This window comes from Manis javanica, chromosome 4, assembly GCF_040802235.1.
Source record: "Manis javanica isolate MJ-LG chromosome 4, MJ_LKY, whole genome shotgun sequence".
In the NCBI taxonomy this organism is placed as follows: domain Eukaryota; kingdom Metazoa; phylum Chordata; class Mammalia; order Pholidota; family Manidae; genus Manis; species Manis javanica.
Genome location: NC_133159.1, coordinates 86,103,957 through 86,117,010, shown reverse-complemented (window position 1 = coordinate 86,117,010; position 13,054 = coordinate 86,103,957). Strand labels below are relative to the sequence as shown.

Here is a 13,054-nt window from a genome sequence, read left to right as displayed (position 1 = left end):
CAATGAAAGAACCAACATGAGCATAATATACTATGTGACCTTCACATCTTAGTTTTATTCACCACCTATTTAGTCCCAAAGCTTATGTACTCTGGGTTCCAATTCCAACCATTCTACTCAAACACTGCTCTCAATTTTCAATGTATCCTAAGCCCAACAGCCTTTTTGAAGTTTCATTCTCTTTGAATTTTTCTGTATTATGACACACTGGCTCATCTCCCTCCATCTCCTTCCACCTCCAGTATATAGCCATTCATCTGCAGATCTCTCTCATCTGCTGCCATGTATATAACTGATAACCCTATGGAAAACAGATGGCTCCTACACTTGATTTTTAAGTATTTCACCCAGAATCAGTGTTTTCTATCTTACCTGCTGGACCTCACATCTACAGGTCCTTCCAACACATAGGACTCAGAATGTCTTCAAACCAAACCCATAGTTCCTTAAATCAGCTCTTCAGACTAAAGACATTTTGCTTCTCCCAGTCACTCAGGCATGAAACCTCTTAGTACCATAGAACAACATCTAAATATTAATCTAATTATCATATATCAGATAAGATACTATTCTAAGTCATCCCTTCCTTTTCTATTCCTACATTGGGACAAAAGTGCAGATCCTCTTCATCTCACATTTTTGCTGTTTAATTTCTCCTCCCCCTGCCCAATTATCCTGTATTCCACTCTAGAGATTAATCTTCATAAAATCTTACTTCTCACATATCCTCCCACTACTCAAAAATGTTTAACGGCTCCTTACTCCCTTCAGAATAATTCCTTGGCCCAGCACTCACAGCCTTACGCATTACGCTCTTACAGGATGACCTAATCTTCCTTAAGAGGTTCCATATAGAATCTTCATTCTGACAAACATGCCCATTCCTTACTCTCAAAAACTCCATGCATATTCTCAAGTCAAACGTCTGCTCATATTACTCTCCTTGCCTGAACTGCCCTCTTTTTCTCTTTCTGCACCTCTGTAAGCTTCCACAAAAGCCAGTTCAAACCTTACCTTCACTGAAGAGTCTTTCCAATCACTCTTAGGAAACACTGCCCACTCTAAGTTCCCAAAAGTTGCCAACCGAGCCTCCCGCCCCCTTTTGGCCCCACACATACTATCTCATACTGTCAGTTATCTTTTTAAGAGTAGATCTTACCTTCCCAACTACAGTACAACCTCTCACTCAGGGACTGTATCTTATACCTTATATGCTTAGATGAATATCCTCTTACAGTAGAAAACTTCAACAAATGAGTCTTCAGTATGAGTATTTTGCTTATTAATGCTCAAATTCAATTTCAACTAGGCCATAAATTCACTAAATATAAACAAGTTTCAAAAATTGGACCCCCAAAAGACCTTTGTTTTGAGGGAGTCATTTGATTACATTTTTTTCTGCTACCCAAATTACAGTATCATAGATATGTCATTACACTACATCAAATTTGCCAGTAGCCACTTGCCTTACATAAGAATATTAGACTTGTATATTTGATCTATGCTGAGCAAATTAGAAGTATTTTGGAACTTAGATTCTAGGTAACACCAAAATTAACTGTCCTTGTACACAGGCTTCATGAAAATAAGAATACAGAGTTGCCAAAAAAGAAAACTTAAAATGATTTGAAATAAGAACTCTTCATTTATTTCTCAAGTTCCCACTGCGATGCTGTCCTATAACTATAAATAAAACACCCACAAATCCACAATGAACCATGCACATAGTACCTAATTACCAACCAGTCTAAGACCTGTCAACATGAATCCACTCAAAAGAACCAAAATGAAAAGAGTATCCAATTTAGCACCTATCAGCATTTATTAAGGCAGCCCTGTTCCTATCACAGAGATTTCCTTGTCCTTGAGTTACTGGTGGCAACCCCCTCAACTAATATACCTTGTTTGTTTCTACTTGAACATGAATATTGACACTTGCACAATTTAAGATGAATATGGAATTTTTAGTTATGGTCATTTCACTTTATTAAACTCACTTCGAACAAACTTCAGGAAAGCACAGAATATTCAAGTCATCAAATCCCAGTTCATACCATTACAAGCCAACTTCAGTTTTGAACTCAAGGCTGTACAGTTTCTAACAAAACAGTCAGCTTAGCCATGTGTACTTTTGGAAGCAACATGATTAACCAACACACTCATTTCACCAAATATCAGGAAAATAAGTGGTATATTCTAATAACACGGGAAAAAGTAAATCAAATACAGACCTCATCTTTAAGTTGGCCTGTACTCTCCAACATGGTAGCTACTAGCCACATTTGGCTATTTAAATTTAAATTCATAAAAGCTAAATTAAAATTCCAGTTTTCCCATCATACTAGCCTATTCAAGTGCGCAAAAGCTACATGTAGCTAATGGCTACCAAATTGGACAATGCAAATATAGACCATTCCCATCATTGCAGAAAATGTTCTGCACTAATAGATAACACCGATCCAAATGAAAAGGTAAAAAAAAGAACAAAAACAACTAGAAAATACTAGAGAAATTGTCAAGTAGCACGAATGCGGTACAGATAAAATGTTTGAAGACAATGCCCTTCTCCTTTAGGGACCCACATTATTTCCAACAGTGAGATTAGGGCTGGTAATTCTTATCCCCTTTGGTTCAAGGAGTCATATTTCCAAAAAGCCAGTTAGGGACCTAGAACGGAGGACAGAAAACTAGAAGAGGGTCTAGCCGCCACTCGGCTTTACTGTTCCTCAAAGACACTTGCTGCTCTAAGAGCATTAGACAGCTGCGATGAAGCAGGCACACCTCTGTCTTGGCTGGAGCACCAAGTGAAGGGGAGATGAAAAGCAAGAGTTTTCTGACCTAGGGGATTTACCCCCCTCCCAATACCTTGAAGCTTAATGGGCCAGTTTTTATATTTCACAAAAGTTAGAATGGACTTCAAGTCACACTAAGAAAATTCAGTCAGAACTTTGCACAAAACAAGCAATTTAGAACAGACCTTCAAAAGTCAGAATTACCACAGATAAATATAAAGTCAACAAATTCTGTTAAGGTCATTTTATATACAATGCTTTCCTTTCATGCTCATATTTATAAAATTACACATGTACTTATAATCATATAGTTTTATATATTATATTGCTTTCTAACTAGCTAAATACTAGCTAATCTCTGAAAATGTTGAGATCAGTTTTTTTTAAATGGTCATAGTTGCTCACACCATGCTGGATTATCGCTAACTTTGGTATAATAAAATGCCATGAATAAAGAAGACACCTTCTTTGTAAGGTGTCTTCATGTAAGCAAAGACATGCTTCTTTGTAAGAATCTTCCTCCCCAGAGGTGGGGGAAACTGGAAAACAAATTTATAAGGCAGAGCATTAGCTAGTGAGAAATATTATAATACTAAAACCATTTATCTCAACTGAAATAAGCTATATGTGCTAGAAAGTATAAAATATGTACTTGGGCAACTTGTAACCAAGGCAGGAGAATGAAAGACTTAGGCCTAAGGTAGAAGAGAAGTGGAAGGTCATCAACATGGGGGCAGTGAAAAAGGGAGGCGACGTGACAGAGATAAGCCCTGTAGAGAGACAATAAAGAGACCTGATGGCTGAGTGGGCTCCTACGCCTGAAGTTAATGACACTGAGCAGTGTATTCTCCACTCTGGCAAATTCCAGGAAGAAACCTCCAGAACCACAGCCACTCAAGAGTCCCTACTTTTTCTTGTGTAGGGGAAGGAAGGATGATCTGGTCTCATTTGGGCAGAGAAAACTATGGATATATTATCTTATTATTTCAGAGTAGCTTCAGCTTCCCTTCAAAATGAATGAATGAATGAACAAGTGAATCTCTCTCATCTGTCTGTAAATTTCCTCTTGTAAAGCTGGCAAATTATGGGTCAATAAACAGAATGAAACTCATGAATTAAGTAAAAATCAGTAAATCTGTTTTTATTCAGTAAGTAAAGAGCTAAAATCAAAGAAATTAAAATAACTGAAGTCCTGCAAGTAAGGAGGGGAAGAGAAGGGAGGATCATCTCCTTCTGGAAAGACAAAGAAATGGGAGCCCAAGGACCAAAACAAACGTTCACCAGGGTCACCCACTACCCAGAATGCTGGTCCTACAGATTTGAAGGGAAATAGAAGTTGGGCATAAAACCTTTTTGTTATACCTAACATGTCTAGCTCTTCTCACAAGATTTATGAAGTTCATGATGTATCATTATTTTGGGTTTGGTTGTTCAAACTAATTTAAATGGGCCCATTCTCTGGGGAATCATTGCTTAAAGCACTGTTGTCCCTTATTTTACAGACGTTTCATCTGAAAATTTTCAACTCCTCAGCAAAAAGACAAGCTATAATGCAAGCAGTACTCATCCACTCAACAAAATTTATGTCTACCTACTCTGCGCAAAGCACTACCAGTGAGCATATTAATCAAAGAGTGCTGAGAATACAAAACAAAATGGAACTGCTTTAAAACATACTGTAAGATCAGTATAAGGCAAGCCAACTCTCCAGTTTTTTGCCAGCACAGCTAACAGTTTTTGTCTATTCATTCATTCACTCACTCAAAGCCTGCAGACCACCATTCCCTCCCTGACCACAAGGAGCTCACTGCCTGCAGAGCAGACAAGCAAACATACTATTACAGTGTGAGAAATACTGAGCAGCAGTATCCTTCAAAGCACAGTGAGATTATATACGTGTGTATATGTGTAAAATTTGGGTGAAATTACTCAGCGCAACCCTCTGGACCAGACACCCCACCTAATAGTCTCCCTATCATTAGCATATTATCAGCACCTCTCCAGTCAGGTGATAAAGTCCCTGTAACATGGCTGAAACTCATAATGATCAAATTTCAAAAAGTCCTCAGTTGCTCAGCAAACACTAATCCAAGATGAAAGTACAGTCTGAGTTTTTGCTCAAGTCCTCACACCCAACCACAGTCACACTGATGTTGACTTCAAGGAAGAGAGACATGACATCTAAGAAACTCCCCAGCTCCACATCAGTCACACAGGGTCAGGTGGCAAACTAAAGACCACTAGGACGCAAGGGGTTCCAATTCCAAAATGGAACTCATGTCCTCCAGGCTGGTGCTTAGCCTCTCTGGGACTCCACATCCTCATCTGTCAAATGAAGCTGCTGAATTAGATAGCTTCTCAAATTCTTTCCAGACATCGTATCATATCACTTCATATCATATCATATATCACATTTCTAGCCATTATATGTATATAATAGAGTCTAGAGAGTTTAGGACTCTAGCTTTAGATACTGGACAAACCCATTCAACAGTTCAAATGTCCTTCAAGGGCTGCTTGCCCTTGATGCATTCTGCCCTCTCAGTGCGTTGGGTCTGGGGACAGACAGCATTTCCCTCAGAGTCTCCTCGGGGAAGGGGAAGAGCCTCACAGCTTTCTCCCTGAAACTCCCTATGCTTTCTGCACAGCTGGAGAACAAACCCACAGACCAGGAAGTGACTTTGTAAGAAAGAAAGACAGAAAGGAAGCTTGATGTCCTTACTATTTGCATTCTTGCATAAAATCTGACACTGGCTGAGATCACAAAGGAAGGAGAGAACCCCAATATCAGCTCTCACTCCTGTCCTTCAGTACATTGTCTAGGTTTTTAGGACACAACACTGGAAGTATGAGGCAGCCTCCCCCACTCAGTACACTCTTAATCAGGGCAAGTGGCAAGGCCACAGGAGGCTTCTGTAGAATGGGTGAGGACTGCCACTTGGCCTGAAAGCCAAACAACATACCAGGTGGTATCGGAAACTTCCGGCATCAGGGTCAGTAATTCTGTGACTTCCCTCTTTGGAACAAGTCAATTCTTGAAACCTCCCTTCAAGACTCATTTAAAACAAAAGGAGATTTCTTTAGGAATGCACAGGTCACATTAAAATTCACTCCCACAAGCAGTATAAATTAACCCCTTTATTCAGTGACAGGTATAAAGCAAGAAAACTCTGCAGACAGTACATGTGTGGCTTTGGCAGACAACAGAATGATGACTGATCCCCTGTACACAAAAGACTAACCTTCTTCACATTTCATAAAGCAACAGAGGCCCTGAAAAGGAAAGTAATTACTCTAAAACCCAGCAATGATCACATTACCTCCTAAGCTCTTAGAATTGAAACCAAAACCCTCAAACTTGCCTGTGAGGCTGAGGGTGGTGCAGCCTCCTTTTGCACCATTTCCCCCAGTTTATTACAAGTAAGCTCCAACCAAGCTATTTCTTTTAGTTCCCCTCAGGCCTTTAGCACTTTCCCCTCCCTGGCCTAGTAACATATATACTTACGCTGTAGGTCTCAGTTCCAGTCACCCGTCCTGTCCTCGGGGAATCCTTTCCTGATCCCTCCCACACCCACCTCTGCTCTCTCACCCTCCTTCACACACAGATGTCCCCCTTCTCCGCCCTTCTCCCCACACAGACTGTCGGTCTTTGCTTCACAGCACTTACAAATAATCTGATGTCTGAATATTTGATTAATATCCTCCCTACCAGCCAGTGGACTATAACTTGTATGAGAACAGGGCTGGAGTAAAATGTGGTCCCTATTATATCTCTACAGCACCTAGCACAGAGATAAGTAAATGAATAAAAGATTGAGAAATGTGGTTGGTTCACCTGCAAAAACACTACCTTCTTCCATTTAAACCTTCTAAACTGGGAGATAGCAGCTATCACATTTTACTAGCTTTGGGTACAAAATAAGACTAATTGGACAAAATTAACAGAAGTTACCTAAGAAGGAAGGGATGGTAAGTAGCACAAAGAATGGCGACATTGCCCTCCTCTCTGGTGCAGGGAAACCTTAAGAGCACCACATTCCCAGTCTGCCCTACAGCCTGTATCTTTACTTCAGGCCTGGTCCCAATGTGCCCTGCTCCAGAAGTAACCTCCAATCTCAAGACTCAGTCCAACTTCTGTTTTCATAGGTGCCCCTTCAAATCTGCCTCAGAGTTTTAACAAGTTAATATCATCCTAAGCCTTGAGCGCTGGGTTTTGCAAGCTGTCAGCCATCTACTGTAGGACACAGGGGAAAGAACAAACCATTGGACATTAGTGAAAGGATCGTGCAGAACAGGAATAGGTGTTATTCCACTATCATTCCACAAGCCCGCCACTCACATGCATAGCTTCCAAGAAGAGAACTTTCTAAGTCTTTTTCTTTATCTCACACATAGAAAAAAATTCAATATTTTTAACATTTCAGATTAATTCAGCTGCAAAGGATCAATAATTTGCCTACCAGAACTAATGTAGATGCTATATTAATTCCACATGCCCTAAAAGGGAAAGAAATGTATAGAATAAGAAATCAGTTAATAGACAAGGATCCCCAATGCAGAAATCTCAATCTGGAATATATGTGAGAATCACAAGTAAGCCAAAAAACAAAGTCACTGTTTCTGCTAAAGCCTGCCACAAAACTCATGCCCTTTAGCTATGTTTGTAAGAGAGTCTCAGTCTCACTCAGAGTATATTTAGGCTTATTGTAACAAAAGCTAATAAAATGTGATGTCTGGTTCCTGTGCCGATAGTATATTAGACTCATCAGACAGATCGCAAAGAAGAGAAAGCTATATAGTGGCTGATACACTGACAGTTAATGTCAAAAACTAACCCAACAGTAAGCAGCATCTAGAAAGTACTCAACTCATAGTAGTCATCAATAAAAACTGACTGGATAAATTAAAACTACTAAAAGGCACAAGATGTTTAGCAGATACCATGTGCTAGATAAGCAGAAAGACCTTTATTCCTTAAGAGCACCCAGAACTATTCCTGAATTACAGTGAAAATGTACAACCAATGTAGTCATAATAATGGAGTCTGAATATTACAGAAAAAGAAATGTAAATCATAGTCAGAAAATTCTTTAAGAGAGCAAAAACACAGATTAATTTTAGAAAGGTTTCCATAAATTATAAAACTCCTTTGTCATATCAGAATGTGATTTCCCAACTCTTTGTAAAAGCTGCCTCACTGAAATGAATTTCCAGACAAAACTAGCTAAATGATTCTGAGACTACATCCATGAGGGGGGCAGATTTGAAATAAATCATCTTTTCTGGTTCTCAAAAGAAAATTAAATGTTACAACAAAAGGACAAGTTCAAAACTAGCAAAATTCTTCAATTCATCAATAGAATATGAATATCTTTAAGATGAAACTATTAAATTAATAAATGAAACATTTGATTCAAAAACTGTACTTTACACCAACTACTTCCTATAAAGGAATTCACAATCATTAATCACAAATCACAAATTTGTCAATCACGAATAACTATGATCATTTACTAGATGTTTCTTAGTTGTTAAGCAGTGGGAATATTAGGTACTTCCAGTAAATAGAGTAATATTTTTGATGGTTCTCATTCAACATCTGATTCTTTGGTGGTCCTGGAAATATTTGGTTGACAAACCAAGTTTTTTTAACTAAATTGAAAGTAAAGCTTAAAACAAAATGTTTTAAAGGAAAAATTATTTCCACACTAAAATGTAGAAAGCACAATTCGAATCAGTGAGCCAGAAAGAACTTGAGATCAGCTGTCCCACCCACTTCTCCAGTTTTTAAAGAGTATCTAAATACCTGGGTCAGGCGTTTTCTATTTTCTGCTTAAAGATAAAAAAAGACAAAGACTCCTCTTTTTCTTTTATTATAGGGGCCTACAGGGGGGAGGGTCCCTTTTTACTTCTCGCCATCCTCAAAATAAAGCAAAGCAACAAGGCCACTTAGTCTTCTGATTTACATGGATTGCCTGCCTTCTTTAAAGTATCACTTTCTCCCAGTCACTCAAGCCAGAAACCTTAAACCTACCTTCAATTCCTGCCCTCCTCCCTCATCTGGTCAATTGCAAATACAGTCAGTCCATCCTTTCTAGCCTCTCCCCATCTAGCATTTCTGTTCCCATTGCTACAACCCTAATCCAGTGGTTCCTCAGCCTAACAGATCCCCACATCTCAGCCATGGGAGTACTTGTCCTAAAGCAGAACTATAATCAGTCTCTCTGCCACTCATAAACCAACAGAACTGAGATCCAAATGCCATTCCATAATCCTGTCCCCAGCCAGGTGTCCAGCCTCACCCGTGAGCCCAGCATGCAAGTATTTTGCCTCATCTAACTGAATCTTGCTAATCCTAAACACTGAAATCTCTCTTTCGTCCCTTCCTTCTTCACTCATTCATTCAGCTAAAATGTCTGGAGTGCCTCAAGCCCAGGCACTGAGCTGGGGGTCAGGAAACAGTGGTAAGCAAACACAGGTAGTACTTGTCCTCACAGTGATCTCTGCTCTTACACACCCTTCCAGAACTAGTTCTGACAGCACTCTATGCAGTCCTCTCACCTGGGCAGTAATCATCTCTTCTGTTCTTAGATTCCCAATATGTGCACTTGGAGCTTTTGTCTATATTGCCTGCACTGATTTTGTTTCTCCTTCTTATTTTATGTACTTGTATATCCCCAAAGCATTAACACCAGGCTGTACACCATAATCTAGCTCATCTAAATGTTAGTTTCTTCTAGCAATTTTCAACCACTCACAAGTTTTAAGTTACACTTTTTCAATTCCCTTTAATATGTGTCAAGAGTGCCTTTTTTCTTTTTCTTCTTTTAAGCACAAAGGTGTACTGAACTGTAGCTAAGTAAGTTATTTACTTTTGGCTTTAGAATGTGTTTATGAACTTATAAATGAGAACATCTGATGTTTTAAGAATCTACTTCAAACAGAATAATGCAGCCGCCCTGTGGTGACTTGGCATAGAAAGGCTCAGAGAGCCGACAGCTCCCCGCTGGACCTCCTCCAGCCCATTCAGATCCCTCTCCCAGGCTGCCTGATTAAGACTAGCCCTCTTAGTTTCAACTGAGCCCTTAGCACCTCAGTTAAGTTTTGTGTTCTCCCTGGGCTAATCTCAAGCAAATTGAAAGGACTAACAATTTGTCCTTATGAGGATTAGAGGCAGACTACCCACTGTGAATGCCTAGGAGATGGAAACAATTATTTAAATAAATCACTCCACAGAAAGTAAAATTTGACTCTAGTGGGCCACAGAATTAAATAACTGGTGAATGTGTACGGAAATGTCTATTTCCTCATCATGTATATGATTTAGTACTGTTGGTTGTATACACAGGTATATACACACAAGCACATACCTAAAACTCATGTGCTCGAAACAGAAGACAAAAAAGGTGGCCCCTAAACAATACTGGGTAATGTTTGTTTTGCAAGGTTAGACTGGAAGGAAGAAGAAAGGGGGAGGAAAGTAGAAGCCTACCTTCCTTTAAAAGCTGAAGTTTTCTGAGCTTTTAGTAGAATTCCATGCAGAAATCATTACATCTTAAGTTACACCAGTTAAGCAGCAAGAACATTTCACCAGACAGCCTGCAAAAGCAGTTTTCATAGGCTTACAAAACCTGGGCTGCTTCTGTTTTCATCTGTCCTATTAATATATAATGATAATTAACTCCATTTCCTTTCTTTGTTTTGACAGTCCACCGAAAGGAGAAAAAGCAAAATTACACCCACAAAAGAAGAATAAAAAAAAAAAAAATCTTTAATTACCGCCACAAATCCCCAGATATGTCCTGGATATAAAGTTTGTGCACACACTGTCAGAGGCACATTTCCATTCCCATCCAAATACGAAGAGCCACACATGCCAAAGAAGGGCCGAGCTGTTCTGTACCCTCCCCACCAGCCTCAGGCTAGGGACAACTTGCTAGAAGCACAAAAGCATGGACTCCAGGGCTAGCCACCTGTGGCTTGAATCTCAGCTCTGCAGCTTACTAGCTCAATGACCTTAGGCTCTGCTTACCCTCTCTGGGCCTCAGTTTCCTCACCTGTAAAGTGGTGATAATAACAGCACCTAACTCCTAGGGTCATTCTGAAGATTTAGTTAATACACGTACAGCACATACACCACTACCTGGTTAATGTCAGCTGTTGTTACGATCTTATTTTTATTCCCATGGTGAAACTTGTCTCTGAATTAACTATAGCTCCTCTGCTATCTATATCACAGCAATTTATAATGAGAACTTAGGGACCAAATGATGGCCCTACGGTTCTATAAGATCCTATATGTGTGTGTGTATGCATGTGCATAAATGGCATTTACCTTTACCTTGAACTAACCTACTTGCTGTATATTAAATTTGAAGCAAAAATTGAAGAACCAAACGGGTTTCCTCTCACCTCTTCTAACATAAACACTCCATTTCCACAAATATTTTTGGCAAGAGTTTTTCTGTATCTCTCTCAAATGCAGGTTCACATTTTGCCTCAAACTTACACTACAGACTATATAAAAGAAATCATCCTTCTCAAAATTATTTATCCAGAAATTCACAGTTGCATTAATATTGGGTTCTTAATAAAGTTTAAATGAAAACTGAACATTTTAAATTATTTAAATTTTCAGTGTGGTAATTAGTCCTCATTAAAAGCTGTTCATTCTTCCATGCCAAAACACTGGGTGAAATTCTTCCAGTTGCTTCAGAAACTGCTTCATATTCAGACCCCAGAGTATGTCCATGAAGAGTTCTCTCCTGCATGTTTAATACCTTTCCTTTGTACACACAGAAGGCGTGAAAATATACAAAGCTAAAAATGAAGACCCTCTACACTATCTTTCACAGCAAACTGACTTTCTGTGCATTAACATCTAACCCTACCCCCATCGTCACCCTCAGGAGGGACACACAAAGCTTCTACAATTAACATATTTGATTTTGCTGCCCTTTGAGCCAAGTTATAAAAACTAAGCCTATATTTGGATTATAGGGCCCAATTCTAAAACCAAAGACTTTGCCTTTCTGGAGAGTTCTACCCTGTTTGTAGCTTAATTAAATACACATAAATCTGTGAAAGGTTCCCCTTTTGTGAGGTTATTTTTGTCCCACAAGTGTGTTAGCCTATACTCTGATTTTAGTTCTGATCTGCAAAATCATTATTCAAGAATAAATGTATGCTTTCTTATCAACTACATTACCTAAAACTGCTCAGGCCTTTATATTAGCCTGGTAAGTTCTGTTTAAAAATTAAGCAGAAAATTCAAGCCTTTGCTCCTAATAAATAGCTTTCCCTCGTGAGGCCACATTATTAAATTTTCTCCACTGGATTCTCAGAAGGTTGCCAATTCAATCATGGATCCCTATTATCCTTTTAGAACTAAATAAACATCTGCACAGAACACAGCTGTGTCCGCTGTACCCGCAGCCTAATAGTTAGAGTCTACTTCCTGATTAAAAAATAATAGTTGCATTTCCAAGGTGATAATTTAGTCAGAAAGGCAGCATTTCGTTTACTCACTGAACCAATAAGTATATAGTTACAGGGCTGTACAAGGCCCAGTATGACAATGTATGTAAACACACTTCTTTCTTTAGAGACACGTACATTAGGACACGACAGTCAAGGTTTTCCTCACCACAAGACACCCTCCCTAGAGAGCCCAGGTTACCACACAGGCTTCTTTGCCATCCCTCTACCTCTAAGAAGAAGTGGGGCTGACAAGATGGGAGTCCCCTGCTCTGTCCCTCTCCCTTTCCTTTCTCTCCCTCACTGGCTGTCAACCTCTTGGGCTGCTTATTTCCTTCCCTTGCTCCTCTCATCCTGGCCCTGTCTGGGAAATACAGACCTTGATAGCCTCCCTTTCTCCCCAGAAATCACATCATGCTCACAGCTTTATCGTCTCTTCAGGGAAAACTCTGTAATTTAGTAACTTCAAATGTATGTGATATTCAGCACTGAAGGGGATATCCCTTAAATTCCCAACACTCAACCTGACCAAATCAGAATGCCTGATCTCTCCATTCGAGACAATTCTTCCGCCCTACTTCTTGTTTCAGAAGAAGTATGGCCCTAGCTGGCTCACTGTGACCCCGGCTGTCATAGCGGCTTCTTCAGCTCCTCTTTCTCCTTATCACTCCAACAACTCACCCACCTGATCTGTTGCCAAATCACACGGATTCAGATCCCTTCTTCCCACCATAACTGCCACCAATCCTAATCTCTAGGCCCTTATTTCTTCCCCCTGAACATTC

At 39.6% G+C, this 13,054-nt stretch overlaps 1 protein-coding gene across 5 annotated transcripts in view; it reads right to left on the bottom strand.

Annotated features, from left to right (window-relative positions):
* Window positions 1–13,054, bottom strand: part of CDC14A (cell division cycle 14A) — a 190,772-nt gene that overhangs the window by 150,637 nt on the left and 27,081 nt on the right. The window lies entirely within an intron of this gene.